The sequence below is a fragment of the Leuciscus leuciscus genome, assembly GCF_965113295.1.
Source record: "Leuciscus leuciscus genome assembly, chromosome: 12".
NCBI lineage: Eukaryota > Metazoa > Chordata > Actinopteri > Cypriniformes > Leuciscidae > Leuciscus > Leuciscus leuciscus.
In genome coordinates this window covers 14,756,635-14,781,357 of record NC_138736.1, presented here as the reverse complement: position 1 = coordinate 14,781,357, position 24,723 = coordinate 14,756,635, and the positions used below count along the sequence as shown (strand labels likewise).

At 38.0% G+C, this 24,723-nt stretch overlaps 1 protein-coding gene across 1 annotated transcript in view; it reads right to left on the bottom strand.

Annotated features, from left to right (window-relative positions):
- Positions 1–21,130, bottom strand: part of ptp4a3a (protein tyrosine phosphatase 4A3a) — a 38,828-nt gene extending 17,698 nt beyond the window's left edge. The window contains exon 1 of the mRNA XM_082186384.1: positions 20,992–21,130. The gene's annotated coding sequence lies outside the window, so the exon portion shown is untranslated. The remainder of the gene's footprint in view (positions 1–20,991) is intronic.
- Between the last annotated feature and the right edge of the window lie 3,593 nt (positions 21,131–24,723).

Below are 24,723 nucleotides of genomic sequence, written 5' to 3'. Positions count from 1 at the left end.
CTAAGGTCTGAATCTATAGACATGCAAGCCAGGCTAATAGTATCTCACAAACAACTCTAAGTGATGATCAGAGTGACTGGCCCATGTGCAGCATGTCACCTGCATGTTATAAATAGGCCCAGCAGCTGTTTTCTGATGCATTTAGCCCTGACTAGACTGGGCCATTGGATATGAGATAACAGCAGTAGGGGGTTTGTTTCCATCTCAGTCTAGCTTAGTGAACTTTGTTTGAGAGACCAACCTCTATCCTGAGCGATGGAAAATCTGTAATTAATTATGGATTCATTGGGCTGTTGAACTGGAAAAAACGGCATCATAAAGTTGTTGTGGTGGAAAGTACAAGATGAAGTTATCCAGGAAACATGAGATGAGATCAGAACAGAAACGCACAAGCTGACTTATTGAAATGTCCATTAGCTATTGCTGTGCTACTGAAATTGGTATCAAGAATTGTGAAATATCCCTGGAATTGACATTAACTACTGAAATGGGGTTGTGACAGATCCTATGATTTTCAGTGATGTGAAAACCGGGACAAAATCACAGAATCCAGTCATAATTTATATCATATAGAGTTTATGTCATATAGAGTTTATATCACTGAATGTCACAGAATTTGGAAAAGAAATTGATGAATAATTCAAAAGTAGTGCTGTATACACTCACCTAAAGGATTATTAGGAACACCATACTAATACTGTGTTTGATCCCCTTTCGCCTTCAGAACTGCCTTAATTCTACGTGGCATTGATTCAACAAGGTGCTGAAAGCATTCTTTAGAAATGTTGGCCCATATTGATAGGATAGCATCTTGCAGTTGATGGAGATTTGTGGGATGCACATCCAGGGCACGAAGCTTCGTTCCACCACATCCCAAAGATGCTCTATTGGGTTGAGATCTGGTGACTGTGGGGGCCATTTTAGTACAGTGAACTCATTGTCATGTTCAAGAAACCAATTTGAAATGATTCGAGCTTTGTGACATGGTGCATTATCCTGCTGGAAGTAGCCATCAGAGGATGGGTACATGGTGGTCATAAAGGGATGGACATGGTCAGAAACAATGCTCAGGTAGGCCATGGCATTTAAACGATGCCCAATTGGCACTAAGGGGCCTAAAGTGTGCCAAGAAAACATCCCCCACACCATTACACCACCACCACCAGCCTGCACAGTGGTAACAAGGCATGATGGATCCATGTTCTCATTCTGTTTACGCCAAATTCTGACTCTACCATCTGAATGTCTCAACAGAAATCGAGACTCATCAGACCAGGCAACATTTGTCCAGTCTTCAACTGTCCAATTTTGGTGAGCTTGTGCAAATTGTAGCCTCTTTTTCCTATTTGTAGTGGAGATGAGTGGTACCCGGTGGGGTCTTCTGCTGTTGTAGCCCATCCGCCTCAAGGTTGTGCGTGTTGTGGCTTCACAAATGCTTTGCTGCATACCTCGGTTGTAACGAGTGGTTATTTCAGTCAAAGTTGCTCTTCTATCAGCTTGAATCAGTCGGCCCATTCTCCTCTGACCTCTAGCATCAACAAGGCATTTTCGCCCACAGGACTGCCGCATACTGGATGTTTTTCCCTTTTCACACCATTCTTTGTAAACCCTAGAAATGGTTGTGCGTGAAAATCCCAGTAACTGAGCAGATTGTGAAATACTCAGACCGGCCCGTCTGGCACCAACAACCATGCCATGCTCAAAATTGCCTAAATCACCTTTCTTTCCCATTCTGACATTCAGTTTGGACAGTGCCGGCCCGAGCCTTTTGGGGGCCCTAAGCAGAATTTGATTTGGGGGCCCCCTACCACCACGCAGAGTCACCTGTGCTTGACGATTATTGACACAATGTCACGCTATAATGTTACATTATAAATTAATACAATGAGGTTATGTATTAATAAAAAATAAATACTTAATAAAAAATAGATACTTAAAGTTTTTACTTTTTCTTTACTCTTTTACTAACTCTTGGAAACTTCTGAAAACAAACTGTCACAAAACATATAAAAAAAATTATTTGCAAAATATCCTCCAACGTTTTGCAACACTTTGCTGTTTGAATGATGTCTTGTATGAACATGACGGAGTATGTTTTTATGTTTCCACTGTTCGATCGCGCCCGCGCCCCTCTCACACACACACACACACACACACACACACACACACACACACACACACACACACACACACACACACACACACACACACACACACACACACACACACACACAACATATTACAGCTTTGTAATCTTCCACTGTGATGTTTCCAAGCACATTTTTGCGCGTGTGAAGAGGATGATTTTTTCCGTCGATATTGGAACGTGAGTGAAGTACAAAGCCTATGATAAAGAATAGTTTACCATCCAAATCCATCGCGAATGTTGAAACATTTTGATTCTAATGAGAGAGATACGTGAGCCCAACGCCGCTTACTTTCACTTTCGCTTTAAATTATTTCGTTTTGGCTTGTTTATAGTTATTTTTTTTATTCTTGTTCTGTTCTGAATATCATTACATTTAAAGGATAAATCATTGATCAAATCAAATTTTTGTGACATGGCTTAACATTACCGTGACTTTGCGCACAAATTGTCTAAGCACGCGAGGTTATGCGCATGACTCAAACACTGGCAGACACAGCAGCAGTTGTAGGCAGGTATATTGATCATGAAATCAGAATTTTCTTGTCTTGAATTATTAATCCTTTCATTCATTTATGTCACTTGTTTAAGTTAATTAATATGTAAAAAAAAAAAAAAAAAAAAAAAAAAAAACACTCGATTGGGGGCCCCCTGGTGGCGAGGGGGCCCCAAGCAGCCGCTTAGTTCGCTTATGCCTCGGGCCGGCCCTGAGTTTGGAGTTCAGGAGATTGTCTTGACCAGGACCACACCCCTAAATGCATTGAAGCAACTGCCATGTGATTGGATGATTAGATAATTGCATTAATGAGAAATTGAACAGGTGTTCCTAATAATCCTTTAGGTGAGTGTACATCACAATATCGACTAGTATCTGTGAATATTAAGCGTAAAAACACTGCTGCTTAAAACTATCATCAGAATCTAAAAAGGTCTTCATTACAACCTGCCAAAATAAAAGTTCGGTTTTACTTTTAAAATAATGATAGAAATATATTGCTATTGTACAGTAAAATGTTATAATAATAATAATAATAAAACATTTTTAATACATTTAACACTGTTTAAATCTGTAGTCCGTAACTTTTTTTGGTTTAAAATTATCCAAAATAAATTTGAGCAAGTAACCAGCCAGTATTCAAAACTATTTGCTTGGTTTAGTTCGATTCAAAACTGTAAGCTTGTAATAATGTTTTTAATTCCAGTGGTACTGGTGGATTTTCGCGGGAAATTCGAGCATGTCTTTGCATCATCACATCACATCTGTACACATAAAGAAGGTGTCTCGGCTAGTAGGCTATGTTGCGTGTGAGGATGTTGGAGGTGAAGATTTATAGCCTTTTCTCACAGCACTTGATATAATTAAACATCAATTTGATGGCGGATCCAGAAAGTTTCAAACGACAATCACCAGTGACAACTGGAGATTCACCCGTTGTAAAATGCAAAAGACTTCGGACTTCGGAGAGGCTACAGAAAAAAAGAGATTGCAACCGGGCCCATGCGAAAACAAGGATAAATATAGGAAAGGCATTAAGGCCACATCCACACGAAGCCAGAGCTTTCCCTATCCGATTTTTTTTTTTCCCGTTCAAAAAAAAAATTCCGTAAACACGGCGTCGTCTCAAGAAATATCTGTGTACACACGAAACCACTGAAACCGACTCAAAACGATGTAGTATACATGCCAGACCAGTATGTGGCGCTGTAATTCTGCCTCAGACATACATTAAAAACGGAGAAGACTTGGAGCTCGCGCATAAACCTTGCGCGCTGTATACAACAATAATATTAGGCAAAACGCCGGATCCGTGTGGACGAAACACCAATACGATAAAAAATGTATACGTATACAGTAGTGATGCTCCGATTGATCGGCCGCCGATCATGATCGGCCGATATTGGCAAAAAATAGCTTGATCGGCAACCCCCAAAAGAGCCGATCACGTGACGTAAATAACTCGCCCAACTTTTCCGCATGCGCGGCAACACAACAGCAGAGCAGAGCTTGCTTAACAATGGCAAAATGAGTTCTCCTATGACGGCAATTCAATGGCAATTATAAACGAGCGCACAACTGATGCTGGCGCGCGCGGTAAATGACATTCACGAGAGGATAACAGATCTACGCGCGAGGAAACGGGAACTCGCGAGCTCATTCAAACCCTGCGCGGGGCGCATGACATCTCTGCCCTCGCGCGCATGATCATTCCCCACACTCTCGCGCTTGATCTCCTCTCGCCTGCTGATTTTGCTCGCTCGAACACTTTTATTTTTGGCAGTCGAGGGGCGGGACTTACTGTTTTAAAGGTGAACTAAGTAACTTTTTTTACCTTAACTGAACAGCTTCGGAGTCATTGGAATGGTTACATTACTTATTTCGGGTTGAATGGTGGTCGTTTCGCACCCCCCTGGTGCCCCTGAGCGGAAAATACGCACCTGCAACTTTGAGCCGGCGGGCCGCCGGCCGCCGCGTCAGGAAGTCTCGCGTGATATCAGGTCTCGCGATGTAAACAATTGCTTTACGGCCAAAAGAAATCTGCTAAAATGCTGTCATTATTGCGCTCCCTCACGCTGTCCGAACCCGAATGATGAAGACGTTTTAAAGAATGTCCCGTCTGCTTTGATGTCGTTGATCTACTATCCTCTGGTGTCTGAGAATCAACAACGAGTTTTTACAACAGTGTTGTCAAATATCTATTCCGAAGCTGTGGGGGGAGCTCTAGAGAGAAACCTGCGAGCAAAAAGCGAGAATACAGCGAAGAAGTCCCAAAGCTACTGAGTGCTGCTTTAATAACCTCAAATGTCATTGTCATTATTTTATTTTTTGGAAATGATGTAGTTAGTTCCTCAACTACATCCATTGTAGTCTGCCTGACCCCTCTTCGTTTTGAAAAATTATACTGTGCCTTATTTGGAAAAGGTGGCCTACAGTAGCCTTATGTTATCTTGTTTTCTAACTACAATTAAATAAATATTGGTGGTTCTTCAAGATTTTCTTGACTCTAGCATATTTCCATTCTGTGATCGGCAGTGATCGGCAATCGGCAGATCATGATTTTGGTGATCGGTAATCGGTGATCGGCCCCAAAAATGCTGATCGGAGCATCACTAGTATACAGCGAAACGCGTCTCCGTGTGGACAGGGCCTAAATGTAGTCACGCAATGCTGATGTTGTTAACATGAACATTTTGAGAACAAAGTATTGAGAACAAACACGGTTTGACGTGACATGATAAGCGATCGTTAGATTTAATCAGCGCGATTTGCTGCAATGCTTTTTTCCCCTTTAGTTGGTCATAACAAAAGTGGATGTTACTTACTTGTTCAGATGACATTTTCCAGTGAAAATTCTTATGTTGGTCATACTTCCAAAAAGTAGAATCTGTGATTCCGAATGAAAGTGTCCACACCGGCGCAGTGATTGACAGCCGCACATTCTCCTCAAAACATTGGATTCATCCACGCTTTGCCGTACCGAGGCACAACCCACGTAAAGTTGACAATTCCACGAATAACTGCAATTGCAGATTTCGAACAGAGATGGCGACAAAGAGGAAAAACTACGGACTGCAGCTTTAAGGAATATCACAAAAATAACTTCAAAACCCCGATCCATGGTGATAAACAAATGAGATTTGGAGAAGACATTGTGTACTTGTGTTGCAGCAGGTGATGAGCCCTTAGGGGCAAATCTGCGCCTCTATGTCTATGTATACACAACTATGTGCTTCCCACAGGGATAGTGCAGTTGATCTCCAATAATCTCAGAAGCATGGATCACCATGGCTGGAATTTGTACAGCTACGTGCAAGTCATGTTACACGAGTCAATTTCACAATTATCAATACTTTAGAAAAAACTAATGCTATACTTAATGTAAGAAAAAGGTCCTTAAAATAATTAGGCTACATAAGACAAGTAAACAGCCAGCCATACAATTAGAACAAAGAAACTAATTTATTACACACAAATCGGACAAATAAATACAACAGAACGAAAATACAAATTAAACAAACAGTGTTTTAAGTTTTTCAGGAAGATGTTCTGGTATTCAGATTAATAATAGCCTACAACAGAAAGTTCAAAATCGCATACTACCTGCTTAGATACTTCATTTGAGGAGGAACGAACATCGTGAACACTAAAATAAGTATGTTCTATATAGTATGAATGCTAGTATAGCATGCAGACAACATCATCCTGTCATTGCCATGTGACTTACAAGTCAGTTGTGTTGCTTGCTTCACATAGTATTCTTCACGTACGGCTACTATATAGAAGAGAGGAAGGCATATTTAAACAAGGATTTAGAATTTTAACTACAGGTTTTTTTTTTTTTTTTTTACATGCTTTTAACAGTTTAACTGTAGCAATTGATAAACATTTTACAGATAATGGTGGACTTAAAGGGATAGTTCACTTTGAAATTAATTTTTGGTATGTTTTAGCTTACCTCAAGGGCATCCAAGATGTAGGTGTCTTTTTTTCCGCAGTAGTTTCAATTTTTATATTTTTAGGTCAAACCGTTCTTGTCTGTCAGTCATATAATGCAGGTCTATGGTCATTATCTCAAAACACAAGCACAGAGTCCAAATTAAAACAATTCCCCGTCGTCCAAATTAAACAATTCCCCATCGTAAGTACACATTGATGGCCTAAGACACGAAACGAGCGGTTTGTGTGAGAAAACGAACAGTATTTATATCGTTTTTACCTCTTATACGCAGCCATGTCGAAGTGATCTGATCTGACGTGTACGCAGACTGGTGCATAGATATATACACTAGATGTCGCCTTAAAGACATTCGTTCCAATGAACTGCCGTAGACAAGGCGACATCTAGTGTGTATATATCTATGCACCAGTCTGCGCACACGTCAGATCAGAACATTTGGACGCGGCTGTGTTCAAGAGGTAAAAACGATATAAATACTGTTCGTTTTCTCACACAAACCGCTCGTTTCGTGTCTTAGGCCATCAATGTGTACTTACGATGGGGAATTGTTTAATTTGGACGACGGGGAATTGTTTTAATTTGGACTCTGTGCTTGTGTTTTGAGATAATGACCATAGACCTGCATTATATGACTGACAGACAAGAACGGTTTGACCTAAAAATATAAAAATTGAAACTACTGCGGAAAAAAAGACACCTACATCTTGGATGCCCTTGAGGTAAGCTAAAACATACCAAAAATTAATTTCAAAGTGAACTATCCCTTTAAGTTGTATTGAACCCAGAATATTTCTGTAATGTAGTGACTAGTAAAATTCGATTTTATTTAAAAAAAGATTTCAAATAATTGGGTTTATTCATATTAATCATGTTTACATCATTCACTAGCGATCCCAGAGACAGGAAAGAAGCACAAAGTACTTCACATTTTAAAGATTTTAAAGGAATCTCAAGTTGTATTAACCCGAAACAGTCCTTTCATTTATGGGAACACTTCCCATAAATCCTGATGTACTTGTTACATCATAAGAAGGATGGCGTCTACGCTAATATTAGTCTCTCTGTTTATCCCGAGGTTTACTGCAGTCCGCCGGATCCAGGCCGTATCCAGATCTGTTGAAGGACCTGCGCCTGGTCACGACGACAACACAGTCCTGAAGTGTCAACTAGTCTCTCCCCTGTGAAGGCCTCCTTCCCTTCCCTTTACCTCTGTACAGATAAAGCGTTGTTGGGATAATTCAGGTTCAAGTGGCTACGCGGAAGCGATAAATAACTCTTTATTATACATTTTTAAGGCCAGACAAGTAGTTTGTTGAGGGTTGGTTTGTAAAGGACTACACGCCTGCGCACATATCTATTCAAACGCGCATACCTATAGACTAAACACGTGATGCGGATGTGCACGCCGTCTGCGTTTTCGCGGGTTTGTGTTTTTGAGGTTTGTGCAGAGATAATCTTTTTTTTCAAAATGTTTCAAGGCTTGCACCTTGGAATCTATTTCAGGGTTTGCGTTCTCGAGCCACCAGGGCACTGTTTTGTGCGGATGAGCGGGCCGGAGTGCGTTGAGTAGGGGTGGGAATCTCTAGGCACATCACGATTCGATTCGATTATGATTTACAGGGCTGCGATGCGATGCTAAAACGATTATAGATGCATCTTTCTTTTGTGTGTGACTACTTGGTACTTTTAAAGCAAAGTATTTATGATGACCCATAAAGAATTTACTTCCAATACTTCCTATATTAATTTTATTAATAAAACAAATGGAAGTGATTTGGCAAGTTAACTGTAAGGTTACATTTGCCAGCATATGTCCCTACATTTTGTGCCTGTAGCAGCATACTTGTAGTAAATGAATACAAACTTCAGCATGTTTTGAATCTCTAGCATTTAATAATAGATTTCTAACCAACATCCTCCTGTTATGTACAATGAGCAATATAATCCTTCAGACAAAAAAACAAACACTTTGCTGTAGCAAAATCACAAACAGCTTTCGTTCAAAATATAGAATTATGTACCAGCAGCTCTCATACAAAAATAATGCTTGTGGACTTAAGCATATTCTGAATAATTAGTACATACAAAGCCGCTCTTATACACAACTAAATAATAAAGAGTTGCGATTTGAAATTTTTGCTGTATACCACAATCAAAAACAGCTTATATAAAAAAGCGAATGAACATCTGCAGAGAGCACATTGCACTGGCATTGCACTGATACACACTGTGACTGTGGAGGGCAGTACAGTAAACCTACGTATAACAGATCGGTTTACAGCATATTGATGTGAAAACTAAACAATACAGAAAGCAGCTCTCATACAAAAAATACAAAATAGGTCACAATGAAATTGCCAATTTTCCATCCGTTAGCTTTTAACGAAGAGGGTGCCGTTCAAATTTCGTGCTCGGCCATTCATACGTCTCTTTTTCCCCACCCCTAGCGTTGAGTGCTTTCTGTTAGAACGGTGTCGTGTTAGCGGCCCCTAAGTTAATAACTATCTCTGCAACGGCAGTGAATCAATCAATCAAAACTAACTTTAGATGGACAATAACTTTATTCTAGAGCTGCTGTAAAGCCAAAACAATCTCTGTTACTTCCTATTATCACTGTAAAGCTGCTTTGAAACAATCTATATTGTTAAAAGCGCTATATAAATGAAGGTGACTTGACTTGACTATTCTTAACAACAATATATTTTAAGTATCGTAAAATAAAGAGATAAGAAAGTATCATGAATTGACTTCTTTTTATTTATTGGCAAGCAACATGTGCAACATATTCCATTCCCTCTCTTAGAGGTGATTAGGAACAACTTGGAGCTTAACAAATACAGCATTCCTGTGAAAACAAAAACAAAAAAGTCTTTATCAACAGAAAGTAGTCAAATGTAAAACAACAACATTGCTCTTTAGTTGATCTAGTAGGATTGATCTATATTTATTTATACTGTGAAGACTATGCAATGAGTTCATTTTATTATCTTTGTCTTTTCTTGTTTGATTAACATTACTTACACAGACAAGCAAGAATATTAGGCTGATGTCACTTTAAGACGTAATCATTAGACAAAATATATACAAATTTCTACCAAATTTGAATCAACCAAATTCAAATCAACATAATTTCACTTCAAAAACTTCACGATCCTCTGGGATCTTCTTTCACAAGACGGTGGACAATTTGGCCTTCCTGTAAACCCCTATGAGACCACCAGTGGTCTGGTCTGGAGGTCTGTGAATGCAGGAATCCAAATTCTCACAGAACTCTGAAAGGTCAGGACTGCCAAAATTTGCCAGAGCAGGGAAGGAGATCACAACACAGGAAATCCCTCATCCTGTCTCGCAAGTATCAATGAAACAAACACACACACACACACACACACACACACACACACACACACACACACACACACACACACACACACACACACACACACACACACACACACACACACACACACACACACACACACACACACACTTTAGTGTGCAATGAACACTAGTCAGCAAGAGGACAGCATGACCATGTCGGTACATTAAAACTCATAAACCTGCATTATCATAATCTGTTTAATAAAGTTGTCTAGCAGTGAGCAAAGAGAGCAAGAAACTCAGAACACATCTAGTCCAGTGTTTCCCATCCACTGTGCCCCAGCACGCTAATGTGCCGTGAGAGGTTGTCAAATGACAATAAATAAATAAATAAATGCTACAAACAAGGCTATATCGTGGTTATCAGGCGGAAACCTCATATCTTTTACAATTAACTTAGGCTATAACCTGTAAGTTGATGAAAACGTAATGCTGAGACTGTCTCAGATGCGGCTGTTCCAGTGATGGACAAAATGCACATCTCTGTCAATCACTGGTCAAAAACCTCAGAACTCCATTTGAGCTTGATTTTCATCAAATGGTCATTTAATTTTAATGACATGCATGACCATATAGAAAGTCACGCTACCAACTTTGATGACAGTGTTTAATTATTTAAAAAACACAAGATTTCTGCCCGGTTGCCGTGGGATTTTTTACTTATCAAAACTGTGCTGTGGCAAAAAGGTTGGGAAACACTGATCTAGTCAAAGTGGGTATTTTAGATGCTGTTTTTTGTTTTTTTTTCATGGGACATTCCCTGTGTCTGCAGCTGTGTGTTTTCAAACAACAGGCAACCTTATGCTGATGTCAGAGGGTTTCCTGTCTGAGAACTGCAGCTGGACCGTCAGTATTGTAAAAAAAAAAGAAAGAAAAAAGAAGACAAAGACAGGGGAGGCAAACACTTGTGTCTACCAACATGACACAAAGACTCAAAACGCTAAATAAAATTAACTGGAAACAATTTTGGCACTGCCCTACACATTTTCACACTGAATATCCTGTTTGACGTGGAAATACGTCACATTAAAGATGTAAAATGGGCTGCTAATGCCATTTCATGTTGACTTTAAAACTGTAACTTTTGGCACTCTAGCAGTTAATAAACAGAACTGCATGCATCTTGCAGAAGAACATTGTAGCCAGAGCTACTTCTCTCTGTTTATGTCTATGACGAGTCACGCAGGTACTGGGTTACTCCGCAAGGGTATGACCCGTACCAGTCTAAGATGGTCTGAATATAAACACTAATTATAGGTGTGCACCGTAGTAATTGAAGAGAAGACAAAAACACAGTTTGGAAAATGGATTCATGATATACTCGCTTATTATATAAATTTACAAAAAAGTAACGGACTGCAGCTTTAAAGACAAAATAAAATTGAACTCATTTACTTTAGTACTAAACATTTCATCCACACATTAAAGAAACACCAAGCCTACCATGCAGTGTAATCCCAATGGAAAATTACTTACGAAAGAATAATATTTTTTACTAATCTACACTTTCTGCACCTTTAAATGCAATGCATGCGGCATGTGAGCTAGACTCTTCCATCATCCTCCATGAAGCAGAGGGGAAAAGAGTCTGGGAAGACTGTTCAGTTGGCAAAAGCACAAATCCTAAATCTCCTTGAAGGAGACTGCTGCATCGCATCACACAAATCATATGGTACAGGTCTTACAATTTAGTACCCGAATTTGACATTAACATTCAATTGTGTTTTCACCCCAAATTTATTTCAGTAGATATAAATGTTTAATCACAAAACAGAATAAACTGATTGTGGAACATTTTATCGTCAGTCAGGGGAAAATTGTAAGTCTGATCAAAAGTTATGACACACTACCATTCAAAAGTTCAAGAAAAGACTCATTCATGTATGTAGCGCAAATGGTGTGGTATCAAACACAACTAATGTCCAAATATGTTTCCCAAAAACACTGTACATAAAACTGGGATAGAATCAAATATTTTGCCATTCAAAATGTTCACAATGTTCACACACGGGCCTCACATTTTACATTATTGTATGGGATTAAATGCCGCCCAACGCCTATTTTAAATATTTAATCTCGTAGCATGATGTGAATAGTTTCCTGACTGAACACCAGAAGTTTTGCCACTTTTAACAGCCTGACATGGCTTGGGGGGAATGAGTTTTCCCTCTTTTCCCACCCCATCTTCTCGTGATTAAATCCCAGTCTTGCGTCACAGCAGGCTCGGGCAGCCACCCATGGCCCTCCACTGGATTAATTAAAAGCATTTCTATTATAACCACTTCATGGGATGAGAACAATAAGCCACTGTAAAAGAGCAATACAACATTGGGGTAGATCTGTGCAGAGTGATTGCTTTCACCGGTGTTTCAAGTTAATGGATGTAAGACATTAAAAAACCACTGGTTACGTTCACCGTTGCATAACTTCCTGTTGAGATCACAGGCCTTTTAAGTAATGTTCAAATATATATCACCAATTAAAGGTGATTTCAGTTGGCATTTTGTATTCTATATTAATTGCATGTTACACTGTTGGTTACTAGTTTTAACGTGTCTTACATAGCCAGACCTTTGATTATCTGACTTGCAAAAAATCAACAATTAACCACTGCTCGCCTTTTATGATTATGAAATTTATTTTTGCTTTTGATTTGTTGTGATTCAGCACTCAGGGCTCCAGACTGCAACCAAATGGTTGCATTTTGCGAACCTTTTTCCTGCCGGCGCAACTAGATTTTGTTAGACCACGTCGCCCAACTGATAAGAGCTGCCATTTCTGTTGCATATGAGAAACATCATAAGACAAACGAAATGAAAGCGGAACGAAATAAAGCTAATAAACGGTCCACCAGAGTGGACCATTTATTAGCTCGGAGCAATATTAGACATTAGCATCCAAATTCGGCGAAGAATTATCTGTTACCATAGATACTGTATCAGATCAAACAGCGCTGACGTGGAAACGAAGAAAAACATTGTGCCATGAACGAACAAGTTATAGAAGGCTCTCCAGTCCACAAATCACTAACATTCACCATGGATTTAATGTAGTGACGTTACCTGTAACCATGGTATTGTGGCAGAAATAGTTGAATATTTCAACCACTTTTTTAAAGGACTTTTTAAAGTACTTCACACTTTTCCAGCACTTCAAAGCTCTAAATATTACCTATCCAATTTTAATGTTGTTTAGGTTAATCTTCTACACCAAGGCAATAAATTATATAAGATTGAATCGGTCAGACAAACTCACTTCCTGACTGACCTATCCAATTTTAATGTTGTTAATAAAATTTAAGGCTCTGGGGCCGTATTCACAAAGAATTTTAAGGCTAAAAGTAGCTCCTAACTGGCGAATTTAGGAGCAACTCCTAAAAATAATGGGCGTGTCACTCGTAACTTTAGGACTCTTAATTTTTTTTACTAAGAGTAATTCACGAAGCATTTTAGCCCTAAAAGTAGCACCTAAGCCTGGGACAGCTTAAAAGAAGTCGAGAGGACTCCTAACTCATTAAGACCTATTCACAAACCGCTTTTTGTGGCATTTCACGTTGCGATGTTTTGAAATGCGTATGCGGCGGCTACAGGAGCTTCCAATCGCGAGGGAACAATTTTGCATTGGATGCAATAACGCCACCAACAACAACCAAACCTAGGCTACTCATTGCATGTAAACTAATTGTAACGTTTCATTGTGAATCAAATTAAAATGTTCTTCTCTTTGCAAACGTAGGCAGAGGCATATAGTGACAGATTAATTCAATAATGTTGCAAAGATATTGCATCAATCCATATGTTTCATTAGGCTACTATATATTTGTTTTGCCTTACTCTTTATTCATTTAGGCTATTTATTCAGTTATTCATTATCTTCCGTCCTTCGCACTACTTGTGTAGCGCACGCATTCTCAGACCTGTCACCTGTCACTCATCATCGTAGGGGAGGTGTTTGGAATCATTCCCGCGTTACAATCATCAGCCAATCAAGGTGGTCACTTCAGTCAAGCTCGTGCATGAGTAATGACGTCATCCATAGCAACGAAGACTCTCTCTTAGTTTAGGAGTTTTCATTTTTCTTTACTAAGAGTAGGTCTGAAAGGCGTTGTGAATAACTTTTAAGAGAAAACTCCTAGCTAAAATCTTTTAGTGCGATTTAGGAGTACTCCTAGTGGTAAGATAAAATGCTTTGTGAATACGGCCCCTGATGTTTGCCTACAGGACAACCACTGCACCACTATACCTAAACTCACGACGTATGTGCCATCCAGAAGCTTGTGTTCTGCAAGTGAACGGCGCCTTGTGGTGCCAACCAAAAGAGGCACAAAATTACTCTCATGGACCTTTTCCTCATCTGTTCCCTGCTGGTGAAATGATCTGCCAAACTCAAATCAATCAAAGTGTTTTGTGAACACTTGACCCATTAATATTAGCACTTACTTGTTCTATTCTATTCTGTTTCTCTATTTATAAATAAAAAACAAAACAAACTTTGCTTGACTAACTGGGACTTGACTTGACTTACTACATACTGTTGCCCTCTTGTTGATTTGATTGCTTCTATTGTTCTCATTTGTAAGTCGCTTTGGACAAAAGCTTCTGCTAAATGATTAAATGTAAATGATAAACTATTAATTAACTCCATCTCATCATCCTAACAAGCCTGAACCAGAGGAGCCTCTCGAGACATCTGTACAATGACGCATTTGGTGCGAGTCAGAGAGGCTGTCATGAGAACTGTCATCTTGGATCCTGAATCAAATGTATGGAACAATGCCTTCTGGAAGACTACAGTTTGATATCTGATGTATGTTGGCTAAATATTACATTTAGTACACCTCAATCCACAACCAATGAACTGAGCTTAATTAAAAGCAGATAAAAAGATGAATTCCACCAGTGTTTCCGGAGTCTCTATTAAGGAAAGCCACTGCGCTTGAATCTGCAACACCAAGGCAATACATTATATCAGATTGAATCGGTCAGACAAACTCACTTCCTGACTAAATCATCTCAGATTAGACGCTCGCTTACTGAACCACAGTTCATTAGGTCTGACTCAAAATACTGCTAATGTTAGCTACTGGGTTGAACAATATTATAAAAAAATATGATCTGTGATGACATGTTTATTGATGCAATACAATAATGCTTTCAGTGTGTAAAATCTATTTAAATGATATTTAAAAAAATGTAAATATACAACAAACAATTTTCACAAGAAAGCATCACTGCAACCCTAGTTGATGCACCGAAATGAAAATTCTGGGCCGAAACCGAAAATTCTGGATGCACTTGGCCGAAAACCGAAACCGAAAATGACTGATGACCGAAAATGAAAAAAAAAAAATCAAGCCAATAAAATAAAATAACCAGACTTGTATTTCAAGTAACATAAAAATTGGACAGAAAACAGGCCTATATTAAAATAGTGGGGTAGGGCGGCATATTTTAGGTTACGACAGTCAACACGATGAAACTCTCCAAGATGATTCAATGTTCCTATTATTATACTGTAGATCTTTAGATAAAGGTCTGTAGATAAAGGTCTATGGTTTTGCATAAAAGGACTTAATCTGGCTGGAGTTTCACATGTTACTTTCTCCCGGGTGTCAGTTAGGCTAGATCACAACACTGGAGTAGAGAGCATTATAATTGTTCTTATAACGCTATAACGTTCTATAACGTACACACACAGCAACTGAAATTTTAAACTTAGCAATGGTAATAAAATCGACTTACTAGCTGGTTAAATTACATTATGTTATAGAAAACCACATTGTGTTATTTATTAAAATGGCAATAAAAAGTGTGTTTTTGTTTAACATGCTTGTTTGTAAGCCAATTTCTGGGGAGGAGGATCATGTGGGAAACACTGACAAGTGCTACAAGTCACAAAGAGTTCTATTTCTCCGTACGGACAGAACACAATTAAGGTAGACAAGGAGTTGTCAGAGCAACACTAAACACTTCTAACACAAGGAAGAGCACATCAGTAGGAGCTCAGGAGCGTACGGCTTAATAACTCCCCTGCTGTGAAAAACGAAACCAAAGTTATGTTTACTTGGCAACAGCTGAAATGTTGTTTGCCAGCTGCATGTTTGAGAGTTTACAGTTTAAGATGTTTGTTACGTAAAGGACATGGGAGGTTCTTACAATTGTCTAAGAAGAAACTGAATTGGGTTTGTGCACATCTTCACACAGAAATAGTTGAAGGATGACAATATAAAACATGTCTGCATGAGTGGTCAGAAAATGATAATGAGGTTTGAACTGCAATATGATATTATTAAACAATGAATGAATAATTTAATAACACATACTTCTGCTTTTCTTTAGGTCCTGGTGCTGCAACACTGAAGTCCTAACACAGGGTTCCTCAAATCCGGTCCTGGAGGGCCATTGACCTACAGAGTTTAGTTCCAAACCCAATCAAACATACCGGAACAAGCTAATCAGGGTCTTCAGAGTCACTAGATAAATTCAGTTAAAGGGGTGGTTGATTATGATTTCACTTTTCTAACTTTAGTTAGTGCGTTATGTTGCTGTTTGAGCATAAACAACATCTGCAAAGTTACAACACTCAAAGTTCAAAGCAAAGGGAGATATTTTCTTTTACAGAAATCGATTTTTAAGGACTACAACAAACGCCAAACTGACTGATAGGGACTACACGAGCTTCCTCTCGGGTTAGTGACATCACGAACCCTAAAATTTACATAAACCCTGCCCCGGGAACGCATTTATAGATTATCATGACAGAATATGCTAATCAATGACTAGAAGATAGGCTAGTTAACTCCAGATCAGCTACATAAATTCATCAACTGACCATTCAGAAATGTCCTGTTGCATTCTACATGTTCACTTCTTCTTGAGTCTCTCCATCATTGTCCGACTCCGGTTTGAACATACAAGATAAAACAGTTTCTGACATTTTAGTGCGTGTCTGCGTGAGGTAATCGGAGCTGCTAACACACAAGCTGTTGTAGCTCCGCCCTCTTCTTGAAAGGGAGCAGCAGCTCATTTGCATTTAAATGGACACACACAAAACGACGCGTTTTTGCTCACCCTCAAAAACGGACGATTTTAACATGCTATAAAAAAATTTATCTGTGGGATATCCTCAGAGACGTATTTTACATCTTGTGAAAAGGGGCATTCTACCACCCCTTCAGTTAAACGAGTTTGATCAGGGTTGAGATAAACCAAAGACTTCAGATATATCATATTACTATGAATGGGAAAGTGCAATGCGCAATATGGCGGAAGAAGTCCCGTCTTCTAAATAAAAGAGCCAAAGCCACTGCGTCACTGCAACCGCCTTTAGAAGCTTTGGCAGCTACAGAAACAGTCAGTGTTCTGAGATATGCGCATAATGACTGGTCTAGCCTGAAAAATTCAGGGTTTTTTTGTCATGATCCGAGCTTTTAGAAACAAAATTTATTATACAGTTGTTGTCAGATTTCACTGGTGATTTAATCGTGGTGAACAGCTTTGGATAATTTGATGTTTCCCTGTTCAAAGAAAAAGGAGCTGCACTTGCATGACTGAAAGTGTGGTCATTTATTAGGGATGTGCAAGACTAGTCGACTAAACGGTACAGCTGCTACTTGTCGACACTAGAAACAATAGTCGATTACACAGAAAAAAAAACAAATACTAGCCTAAAAAAAACTCTCAAGCTTCCTGAAGACAAATAAACAGTGATTAAGAAAGACCAAAGAAAACCATAGAACCAAGACACAAATGAAATGGACCTACCTGAAAAACATCAAGCACTAGAAATAGCCTACTACATAACATGTATAATTAAATGTATATAAAAAAATTATAAATCAATGCATGGTATGTACTGTATAAATTAAATATAGCCTACATTTATTCTTATTAAAGTTACAAAAGTGATTCAGTCAAGAGCAGTGAGAGATTTTCTCTATTTTTTGTTGTCTGAATAACATTAATAATGACAGCAAGTATAAATTTGGATGCTATCACTTTAAGACCGACTGCACGGATCCATTATACTCGTGCATTGTTCTTTCTCAACTGCTTACGTTTACTTGAGACATGACTTCACTTTGACACATATGTGTATTTAACCGCTTGTACACATGTGTACAAGCCCAATTAGGCGCAAAAAGCATTGAGTTCAGTTTTCACGCGCTCTATGAGCAAGGGCTTCATGTCGCGTGTCTCGCGCAGAGAGCACGCACATATACTGAAAAAAATGAGTTGTCTTTCGCAGCTTACTGCTACTGCGCAGCACAGCAACGTCACATGAGCTTAACCGCAATAGAGACGATAGTCAAACATCTCTACAGGTTGACAAATTTCTATCGGTTAATCGTGTCTACCGTATATCGCCCACCTCTATTTCCTGAATGATATTTTTTCCATGACATGTTCTTTGTTTAAGGAATGTTAGCAGAAATCAATTCACTTCCAATTAGGCACACATTTTCATAACAGTTTTTTTTTCTGGATGGGCAGATGATCAATAATTCACATTAAGCTCCCAATGGAATTCCATCATTTGACATGATGAATAAAGTTCCAGTCGACTGGAGAGTGTTTATGATTGATTTGCGTGATGTTATTTGTTTGAGTAAAATTGGATGTACCCACAGTTCAATACATCTTTGTGTGCGGCGCTCATGTGCACCTGCAAGAATACTTGCATCATTGAACTAAGAGAGTTCTCACACACAAATGAACAGCAGACAAACCACCTGGACCACCAATCCCACTTCAGCTTTGAGTCAGCAACTAAACCTGAGAAAAACTGCGAAAACCTGTCAAATCGTAGTCATTTTAAGAGTCTTGTGCCTAAGCAAATATGTTCTTGTGCACAAGAATGCATGCATGCAATGACAATATGAGTTAATATTAATAATGAAAATATCTCTAGTCTGTCCAATTTAAGCTAATAAGCGCATGGAATAAAAATAAAAAAAGCATATATTATGCACGTTAAATGCTCTGCACTGAAATTCGCCCCACAAAGATGCACAAGTCGCATCTTATCAGCACATAGCCTAAATGACTAACATCTGGAACATAAATTAGCCTAAATCACCTGCGGCTAAGCACAAGTTGGCATACACCCTGGCACACTGTGTGGCTAACAACTGTTTATCAAACAGATAATTGCATGACCCATATCCGGTTTGGGGTTAAGTGCTGGCTGATGCTCACCAACTTTGGCACATACTTCAAAGCTGGAGATAGGAGCATGTTTATTCATTTTCATTCTGCAGGGGCTGGTAACTATCAAAGTCCTAAACCTAGAGAGAATACACAACGATTTTTCGGATATGATTAGAATAAAGAGCTCTGTGACCCCTACCATCGACAAACACCACCTCTGGCGCTTTAGGAAGGAGCTCCATGTGATTTTTCTTTCATGTAAGATGTTAGTGCCTGGTCATAGTCATCCAGCTGGGCAGATGAGATCTACATTTCCCTGGCACCCTACAACCTCGCGATCAAGTTTTATAGACCACAGCTCAGGGCAAGTAAAATTCCCAAGGAATTGAACAAAAGAGGAGCTCCATATAGCTAAAACCGCACTGCAAAAAAAGAGCAGTCACTGACATCTCAAGGAATCCTGTACGTCACTGAGAGTGCAGAAACAGCTCTTTCTGGCACACGGACTGAAGGTCATGTGGAAGTATTTATTTGAGGATCGGGACCCTCTTGGGGAAAGCTCTGCAGAATTCTTGGTCCTGAGAATTTGCTGGTCTTTCTCTTACCACATAAGAAGTCCAATGTAGAGAATGAAAAACAATGTGCAAAGCAGACAAAAATACCACAGGCTTGGAGCGTAAATGTGATGCCTTTCTGATGAAAACAGCTGACTTGCTCCGCTAAAACATTTTCTTCTGCAGAAAACAGCTTTGCCTCCAGTCTTTAAGCAGACATTAGTTAAAACATGTTAGAGCGGGCAGTATGAATTAAAAACAACTCTACAAAAGCCATTTGTAATTGTAACACAATAGCAAACAAAGCTGACAACAAATAGGCCTAACGAAATGAAAATCTAGCCAAAGTGCAACCATAGCAGTCAAATGTGTAAGATAACTTGTAAAAGTCATCTGTAAATGTGAATTGTCAGTCTGAATGGTGAATGACCTGTTGGGTGGGTGTCTTACTTTCTGCTAATCATGACAGGTCTACAGAAACCCAAACACAATGCATACCAATAAAATGTCATTACTCAATAATAGAAGAAATTACCTTGTTCAGCATCCCTCTTAAGTCAAAAGTCCTGACTAAAATATGAATCTGTGATGTGGGTGACCTGGCTGAATTACTCCGGTTTCTAACCAGATGCTGCGATGGTATGGGTAGAAAGACATGTTTACTCTCCTATTGACAATAATGCTAAAATACCCAAGGGTTCTTATCATGGAAAAAAAAAAGTTACACGACCAATTTTTTTCAATCTTATATAGGTCTATTTTCCCCCACAGAAGTAGCCTACTTCGTACATAGCTTTCAATTTGGAGCTTTAACGACACAGAGACGTGGACAGAAAAATGACAAGATGTCGCCCTAAACCGTTGAAACTGGCCTTTAGACTGACAATACAAAATTATTAAACCTCATTTTAAAACGAAAATCGTGTAGCCTATACTATAGTCTTTGTTATTTTACTAAAATCCTGTAACATTTAGTTTATGCTGGTCCCCCCGGACATTTGTCTCGACATATCCCACAAAACAGCATGTTAAGGACATTAACACAGCTTTTTATGCAAAATGTTATTTACAGCTACTATAATTCAGGAAAAATGACCGAAAACTACACTGATAACTCTGCCAACCAAGATTTCCGACAGAAAGCCGGTATTTGGGCAACACCCTCCTCAGCCACACAATCCGCTTAAATGCTCATCATACATGGCGCTCTGGTCGCTCATCAAGTCTATTTTCAACAGTCAGTTTTTAACATCTAATACGCATTTATTAAGATAGATTGCGAAAGATTGTGCCTTCATTCTACTTACCGAAAGGTTCCAGCAAATAATCTACAATGTCTGAGTGACTCCAGCCTCGCCATGCGATCGTAGTGATGTCTGATTCGCGAGCCAATCGTTCTGTTCGAAGATCTTTCTCGTGAATCAGACGAACCGATTCGCAAAACCAAATGGTTCAACCAGATAAATTGGCCGGAGTTCTAACAAACCTTGATAACGTTTGATTCATCAAATGAATGGACAAATCAGTGTGACTGATTTTTTTTTCTTTTTTTTTTCTTTCTTTCAATTTGGACGAAAACAGCCACTGTTAATAGGCTAATGGACGACCAGCATAGGCTACTAAATGTGTGGCGTTTTATGCTTTCATTTGCTTGGACAAACATCCAGACATTTTTTTGTATTTTTTATTATTGATTTCATTCATAAGTGATTTTTCGAATTTTAATTGGCTGTCATGTGCAATAGTATTAATTAAGCCTACAATTTTATTTTATTTTAAAAATAGTTGTGTGTGGCTATACTATAAATAGGGCAAAAAAAAAAAAAAAAACTATAATTATAATATTAATGATTAGGATATCACGTATTATTTAGATTGTTGTTAATCTATCTAATTGTTTGGCTACTAACAATTGTTAGGCTACTAACATGTTCCAAATGACCGTAATGGTAAACTGTGAATGTTGCACAATTAGTTTCAACACAATATAGCCATTGTTGGCCTAAATTACATCATATGCTAATCAACAATATGATAAAAAAAATAATATATATATATATATATATATATATATATATATATATATATATATATATATATATATATATATATATATATATATATATATATTATAATATAGCCTAATATAAAATAAAATAAAATAATATTTAAAAAAAACTTTCCAGCATATTTTTAAATAAATAATAGGCGGAACATTCAAAATACAACTTGTGGGGATTCCCTTTCCCTAACATGCATCAGTGTTCTCAGTGAATCTTGAATCGGTTGCTGAATATGACTTATTAAAATTATGTGTTCAAAGGAATCGATTCTGTAAAATGAATTGAACTACCTAGCACGTTCTCGATGATTTGGTCCTCCCACACTCTCCATTGATTCTGCGTCACGACCAGCAACATGACGACAGCGCCAGATTAAAATCCAAAGCGCGATTTCAAATCTTTGTGAGTCCATGTTTGTTTGGAATTTTTTAATATTCATGCATTTGTTAAATAGCCGTGCTAGTGGTTTAACAAGATGTTTTATCTAAATGTCTGAATTAAGAAAACTTCCCTCATATGGCATGAAAATGGTCGAAATTCAATTTAATAGGCTACAGCATTGATCAACCCTTAACCCTTTAGTAGCCTTTAAAGTAGCCAAGCTGTTGATACTAATGGAATGTTGGGAATGCGAAGTTTTGATCCAGATTGAATTGATCTGTGATTAGCCTATAGATGCTACAAAACTTGTCCTTATTAAAACCTTGAGTTGTATTTTTAGCAGGCTTATGGACCCCATTCTTATTTATTTATTCAGATAATATGATAAAAGATTATAGCCTACATGTTATAGCCTAGTTATTTATTGGTTTAAATAATAGGCCTAGGCCTATTAAAACAACCACCTAATTATTTAATAAAATGTGTATTTGGATGTTATTGGTAGGCTATATTTGGGAATTTTTACATGTATTCTCAATGTTCAAACTTAGGCTACAGTGTTGTATATGCCTATGTTACAATACAGCTAATACAGCTGTGATGCCAGCCCACGTGTTAACACAAGCATCAATTAGATGAGATATCGTTATATTATGAGATAATAACGTTTCGGTTGTCTTGTAGTCTACTACTTCTCGGCATTAATTAACCTAATAATGTTTGTCCATTCGTTTTTGCAGGTGCCAAATCCACATGTTCCCAAATGCAACTTTTGTAAAGTGATAGTAAAATCACCCCAAAGATACAGCGACGACACTTCCGTGGTTTGTGTGAATTTTTTCCTGACCTTTATGGAAAATACCATTGAGCCACTTTTGGAGCGGGAAAGCAGCGCCTCCGCGAGGCACAGACCTGTACTTTGTGCAACTTAGAAAACGCGGTTCTACATTTAAGCAAATAATAACTTTATAAATAAATAAGTTAAGAAAACATTTATTGTATTATCTGTTCATTTGTTTTGTATTTTAAATGCAGTTATCATTTAAAGAGGTTGTGAACAAGTCAGTTAGATGGACTCATTGCCACTTATGAATTATTTCATTTGCACATGAATGTCACGTGTGAATTCATGTCTCATGACAAGCAACATTGGAATGTTGGGAATTCACATTTTGAATTAAATCAATTGGTTTACTTCTTTGTTTGCTAATAAGCTTGCATTGCTCTGTGATTACAAAGCAACTTTTGGTCTACATTATTATTTCTCCTAAAAAACCTTGAGATTCAGAAAGGTGTTATAAATCATGGAACAGAGGAACAGGGCTGTGTGAAAACATACTGTAACCATACTGAACCACTTGAACAATCCCATCAAGGTTTGTTTTTACATTTATTTAATCTAAAAAAGATTACAAATAATGACGCCATTATTGAATAAAATATATATTAATTTGTTATGTTTTAAAATAGCCTAATATTAAGACAATTATAGCCTACAACGTGACTATTAATACAATGTTTGTATGTTTAATTATTTTGTCTCTAAATGTTTAAAGATTTTGTCTCTAAATTTGAGTTTATGTTTGACAATATTTCTTTATATTTTCAAACTCTTTATTTCAGGTGTGTGCATGTTACAATATTAAAACATTTGTAGCCAATAGACTGTGGTGGTCCAGGCATGCCCGCCCACGAATTAACACCTCCACCAATTATGTAAAAGAGACATTAATGAGGAATGCACATCTACATCTACTATAGCCGTCGTTCTTCATAAATAGGCCGACAAACTCCACGACAAACACTCGTCATCTAGCAGCTCACTTCAGATGTTCTCAGAGATGCAGCGAGAGCGCGCAGACATGCTGGTGGTCAGAAGAAAATACAAGAGATACTCCAAACAGAAAATGACGTACCTGGGTCTGATCGCTTATGTCATTCAAAACGCACCTGAGAAAAGATTAACCTTTTACGAGGTAAGTTGTTATAGCCTACCTATTTTGCGGCATCAATTATAATATGTCCATTTAACAATTTAATATTCTCTCTCTTTTAATTTTAATTTTATTTATATTGTATTGTAGCCTTTACACATGCTATTTGTTGGAAATAAAGAATTTAAAAAAAGAAATACTACTTGGTGGAAGAATATACTGTACCTTATTTAGAGCAGCGCCATGACATGAATGAAAGCGAGGCTGTGAGGGAAAGACTTGTCGTGTTTGCATTCGCTAAAAAAAAAAAAAAAACCTGTAGAGCTCATAGATCACTTATAATTCTCCACAGCATGTTGTCTGGAGTTTTATGTCAACTGAAATTTCTTAGTAAAGTTATTTCGTCAGTGTTTTATTAACAGAACAATCCAAAAAACATATCACAGTAGGCCTACAACAACCCACTGAAGAGATTACATTTCATTACCGTGGTAGGCGCTGCTGCGAATAAGGTTTTGTGTCCTGGGTTCAATTTCTCATTTAGTGCAAACTTTTATTGAATGTTATTGTGTTTTAAGTGCACTTTCCTAGGTTTCTTTATTTACAAAAATAAGCAAAATCAGAAACATATAGGCTATTACAATATGCTATTGTTTTTATT